The sequence below is a fragment of the Chenopodium quinoa genome, unplaced genomic scaffold (genome assembly GCF_001683475.1).
Source record: "Chenopodium quinoa cultivar QQ74 unplaced genomic scaffold, ASM168347v1, whole genome shotgun sequence".
Taxonomy (NCBI): domain Eukaryota; kingdom Viridiplantae; phylum Streptophyta; class Magnoliopsida; order Caryophyllales; family Amaranthaceae; genus Chenopodium; species Chenopodium quinoa.
The window spans coordinates 7706962-7713440 of NW_018742484.1; positions in this window are offsets into that span (position 1 = coordinate 7706962).

Here is a 6479-nt window from a genome sequence, read left to right on the forward strand (position 1 = left end):
TGATTCTCACGTGCACATAGCTAGCAAAGCGTCGATTTAGAGGCCTGGAGAGCATCTATGAGCATCAAATACTGGCGATTTTTTTTTATCAAATTATCAATGTGTGTATGACATGTGCCAGTGTGAAAGACATGCATAAACTATATTTTAAGTATTTTCATGGATATATATTTATTTGAAAAAAATAATCTACAAGTTTTTCGATATTCTCTGTATAGCTTAATATTATTGTTCGCTTGTTGGTCGATTCCATCTAATCATTGGGTAATTTATTTCAACCCTCAAATAGCAAAAATAATGCATTTATTGCTTTATATCTATGATTTTTGCCATCTATAATATATAAAGTTTTTCTTTAAAATAAATTTACATCTATGTAAATCTAATGCATCTTTTGCTTTTAAAATCCAATATCTATGAAACTTTAGTATATACATCCATGAATTCTTTAAGTTTTTATATGTTAGAGCTTTTCGTTTGGCGATGTAGTTTAATTATTATGTATGAGGCAAAAAGAAACTAGGGTATATATCATTGAGTATATAAGTTATCAAAATTGCATAGCTTATTAACTTAGCTTGATTGAATTTTGGAAATTTCAAAAATTAATTCCATGGACATGGACCATATATAGTTCCTAACAACCAACCTTCATTTTATTATGATTGATGTTTTGCATAATAATTGCTTTATAGTTAAGATTTTTAATTTAGGATAAGTGATTAAATGTAATGATTCTAGAATTTTCTAATACATATAAATAAAAACTTTATTATGTTAAAAAAAACCTAGTTTATTCATGGGGGTGAATAACCCAAAAAATTAAAGGAGTAAACGATGGGAAAAAAAAATGCGATAAAACTGAAGACATAAAGCCGTAGAATTTTTGACATTGCAGATAGACATATAGTGCATGCGGTTACACTTTAGTAGTTTTGGTATCATAGCAAATAATATAAGGGATATCTTGTAGAAAAGAAAGTGGTAAATGAAGTATATAATTAGTACCACACATCATGACAATATGGCATGCCTCAATGACATGCTTGTTAGTTGCTACGACCATCTTGATAGTAGTAATACAAGTAGATGACCATTTATTATTTCTGTCATATATTCTACTTTATATTTTATAATTTACTACAGTACTCAATTGCAAGGGAACCAATCAAAAGTGTGCACATAGGTAAGGGTTGTTTGGATGTTGTAACTCACGGATTTCATTTGTTGTGTGGCCTATTTTGTTGGAGACTTCGTCAGCTTTTTCATCAATGATTATTCAATGGTGATGGTGGCATGCCATGGGTGCTCCTTTTCGTTTATACTCCACATGAGCTGAAACTTATAGTACCAACTAACGTTACCTATTAAAAGAGATGAACGTTTATATATAAACTTTTCACGTACTAATCAATATTATGCATTAATTGATTGACAGGTATAAAGATAAAGGAAATTAAAGTGTAATTATAGCATAATTTTTAATGAACTTGATCTGTTGCCTTATGTTTGTAATTCACGAGATAAGTGTGAAGATAAAACTAAGGTAGTGTTGTAATTGCAAATTTGCAATGTACTTCGTATATTTTTGTAAAAACTTAATTTGTTGCATATTTTAGTAAGGAAAGGAAAAAAAACATATTAAGTGAATCTCTTTACGAGAAAAACTCTGAATGAGTGCGTCACGTACATAATCTCCGTTGCATTACATTCTATCAATACATATCGCATTGCTGGCTAAAATCCTCCCCAACAATATATATTTTACCTGTAAGGATTTGATACCATGATCTGATATCCCAAGAATCAGAGGTAACGCAACACCACATATGCATACGTACACCTGCGCTTGGGATGAGATTGTCCTTGTGCTTCTTTGTAATTTATGGGGTGTTTGTTTCAAGGGGGTAAGGAATTGAGATAGGGAATTGTAATGCATAATGGTCAACTTTTGGAATTTTCATGTTTGTTTAATGGAGGATTGAGACTTTTAGTAATTTTGTGTGAATATAGATGAAGCTAACTTTTTGGTTGGAAGAGATATAGACTACGAGAGAATAGATAGCATGTGCAAGGTTACGGTGTCTTAGTAAATTTGTTATTAAGTACGTACAAAGTATATTCTCCGACATACTTTAATAAATTATATTAAAAAATAGCATATATGTGATTTGAGACTATTTAAGCCGTATAAAAGATGAAAATGAAGGATGATTGTCATTAAACGAGTCTAGTGTAAAACACCACCTATTACAAGCATGCTAAGTTTATGCGAACAAACTCTTATTCTAATGAATTTTGGTCATGTTATCATCAATCCAAAAAGGGATCGGAGGACCAATTTATTTGAAAAATGCATCAAAGATCTATTTGTAACACGAAGCCAAAAAGAAATTGACTACCCCAAAATGAAGATAAATAATCACAAGTTAAAAGTCTAGTCGAGATACCAATGGGAATGTTGTGACCTTTCTAGACTGTTAAAAAAAAAAAAATACTTATTAAAATGTAAGGTATGACTCACACTAATTGTCCTACGTCGAAAAAATAAAAGATGAATAATCGATAGTAAAAAGTAACCATGTTACATTTGTCTGTAGTGAAATTATCCTCTATTGCAAACTAATTCGCAACCAAGTGAATTTTATCGGAAACAATACAAAAAATGTTACTTACGTAGCATATTTTCAATCATCAATTCGCACTCTCGAATGTACTTTCTAGTCTCCAAACTTTTGAAATGTCAATAATAATCGTAGTACGTACTAAGTAGGGGAACATCAAAGTTACGGCCTCGGGACAGCATCTTAAAGAAGAGGTGGTCCAAGATGATAAAACCAAATCAAAATTTGTGTTGGTAAATGTTTGCAACCACCATTGCCCAATCTTAGTTGTACATTTTAAGACTTAAAGTTTACGATTATACTAAAGTAGCTTCTTATCCTACTCACTTTTGTACTTTTAAAATAGACCCTTACTTATTTTAGCTCTTTAAATCACTCTATCACCTCAAGTAGTACTTCTTTTGTGAAGTCGACAAATCTTGATTTTAATCTTAATCAAATCTTTCTTACGGACTTGTTGCTCATCAAATTTTGGTACACTTTTAGACAGTAATAAAGAAAGAACAGTTGCGAGTTATTTTCACACATACTTGTATGTATAGTATTCGTGAAAGTCTACCCTTGGCTAGGTTTTATGTGAAACGGTGTCTTTGAAAAAAGTACTTTTATTAAATGGAATTGATAGTAATAAATATGTGAAGTTGACAAATCTTGATTCTAACTTAATCAAATCTTTTTTGCGAAGTTTGTTGCTCATCAATTTTTTTTACATGGTAAAAGAGTAACAAATAACAATTGCATGGTACTATGTTTGCACATCTGTAGTACTCCATACATAACTACATACATGTGCACAACTACATAAATTCACAAACGCCTACACTCAGGCACGATTTTATATGAGACGATGTCTTTAATTTAGTACTTCCTATATACATACATACATACACTGATACACTTGATAGTGAATATGTAACCAACTAGGGTGTCAAAAATGTTGTATCAAACACTTATTTCCTCTTATATTACGCAGTATAAAAGTTGGTGATTAAAAGGGTAAATTCTAAGATACTTTTCTTACTAGTAAATACATTTGTAACTAATATCTTATTAATTGACCATCTTACTATCTAGTGATCTAATACAAGACCTTTCATAAATTTTAAAGAACAATGCCTTTATAGACTAAGTATATAACAAGGATAGTATGTTAACTTCATTGTTGCGTTGAATGTCAATTATATTAGTCCGTTGAACTATTAAGTGGTCCTAACTCAAAATCAAATCTCATTTACATCATTCATTCTTTACGCCTCTTCTGCACGTCTAAAAATGGTTGTTGAATTACTTGAATAACGTTCAGTATTTGGATAAACACGGGATTACATTTATATATTCGCCACCTGATCGAAACTACAGTGCGTACGTGATCGAGCACCTGAATCCTGTAATTTGAAACGGTTGTCTTTACTATTTATTATACGTTAACCTCTGAACAATATAACATGAAAATTATATAAGTGTGACAAGTAGCTAAATTACGGCACACCCCAGAAATTAAGCGTCAATTATATAGGCGTATTGGAATGCTAAATACGGCCTAACTTAACTATACTTTTGTCATTTTGCTTTTCCACTTCATTTTGTAGGCACACTTGGACAAAGTAGAGGCACTTAAAAAAAAATTTAAGACTTTGTTTTTAAATTTAGTATTATCATAGATTCTTAAGCATTGTTTTATTGATTTTTTGTTATTACAATAATATTTAATTTAGGCTAAAGAGATAAGTTATTTAAGTGAAGTATGTCGGTCCAGTGTAAATTTGGAGTTAATTAAACGGTAGTTATTCATGTGGTATTTATCTTTGTATTTGTCATGCTGCACATGCTTTTAGTCCACACTTTTCCTATCCAAAGTATAAAAAATTGGCAGCTTAATTTTATCCTCAAAACATTGTATTCAGTCATTTTTTTTCAATTTTGTGTTATATTTGTTCAAACTTAAGATGATAATGTTTAATTACATACGAAATTACATTACCTATCCCATCCAAAAAAAAAGAATTTACATTACCTAATACATAAAATGCTAAGATATGTATATAATTTTATAAATTAAATCATTTTACCCTACAAGAGGTAAAATATTTAGCCTACAAGAGGTAAATTATTTAGCTGTTTAATCTAAGTGAGACGACTGTTTCACCAATCTATTACGGAGTATGTAAATTTACCTAAGGTATATATAAGAGATACAACGGTAATTTTTTTAGCTGTTTAGTTTAAGTGAGACGGATTGTACCCAACTTAATATATATGAGTATATACTGAATACTCCATTAACAAGACTAACAAGAGATACTATCTAGCAAATGCATCTCAATCAAGCTTGAAGAGGCTAATAAAGACCTCGTAAAAATTAATCTGAGTTAGAGCATGTTTCATTTACCCTATTTCCAATTATTTCAACAAAATAAACATGGATAAGTTTAGATAAGATAAACCTGGACATCGTGCCGTGCAGGGCCGCCGCGGGCCGTGCTTGGTGGGCCACGGTCATCGGCGTGCCGTGCCGGTCGTGCCGGCGTGCCCAGATTGTCGTGACGTGCCGTGCCGGCCAATTTCACAGGCCAGCCCACGGCCTGGCACGACCCTCGTGTCGTGTCGGCCTTCGTGCTAGCCTACATGTGGGCTTGGCGGGCTTGGCAATTTCCAATATTTTTTTTTATTTTATTTATTTTTGTTAATGGTTAATAAGTTATAAAATTATAACTTATATTATAATGTATATAATTTATAAAATTATAATTATAACTTATATTATATTTATTAAATATATATAAATATATTAATATATAATTTATATATTTATATTTATATATTATAAATATATATAATTAGCGTGCCAGCGGGCTGGCACGGCGGGCCAAGGGGCGGGCTCGTGCCGTGCCGTGCCGAAAAGTTCAGCCCTTGTCCGTGGCACGGCCCACGGCACGTCGGCGGGCCACCGTGTCGTGCCGGACCACCACCCCGGGTCGTGCCGTGTCGGGCCGGGCGGCCCGCGTGCCAGCTTGGCCCGCACCCAACTTTAAGATAAGAGCTAATTTAAACTACCCTAATTAATTTAATACTAAGTTCGGATACACAATATATGTGATAAGCTTAGGTGATAAAACGCATCTCGATTGTTCATCCCGTAGCTAGTCTTGTGCCTTAAAAGTCTCCGGTAAAAAACTGTATTATAATCTTATGATTTTACTATAAGAACAAGAATATCGTATACAAATCTCTTCAAAAAAAAAAATCGTACACAAATTAAAGTATACTATGAAAACATTTTGTTGTTTAATAAACTTCAATTCAAGTTAATGATCCCTTGGTCTCCTTAATAATTTTGGCTCGTGGGCTAATGATTAATCTCGTTAAATAAAAATGATCAATTGATCATCCACATGAGAAGAAAAGATCGAATTGACCTACGTGTTCTAACTCCAAAAAAATTGTACGTGAATTCAACCATAACGTGGAAACATGAGAAGTGATGGTTTTAATAAAATGATGGTTCAACGTTACTTCAAAACCGATGCTGCCACGCACGTACAACTATTATTTTCGTTGCACATAAAAAACTACTCCATGATAAAATTAATCATATAATAATCAAACTTTACAAAAAAGAAGTAAATAAATTAATCTACCAAGCATAAAATCAAACTATAAATACACTCCAAAAAGTAATTATTTCAGGAGAAGGACAATTGCGTAGAAAATTACAATAATTAAAGATAATAATTGTCCATCAGTTTGCTCGTGGAAGCTTGATATTGGTGCTTGTATACTAATAATGGAACAACAATCCTTGACTTGCTGATAATGCCCCACTAATTTGAACTAATAATTAAAAGTTAATTAAGT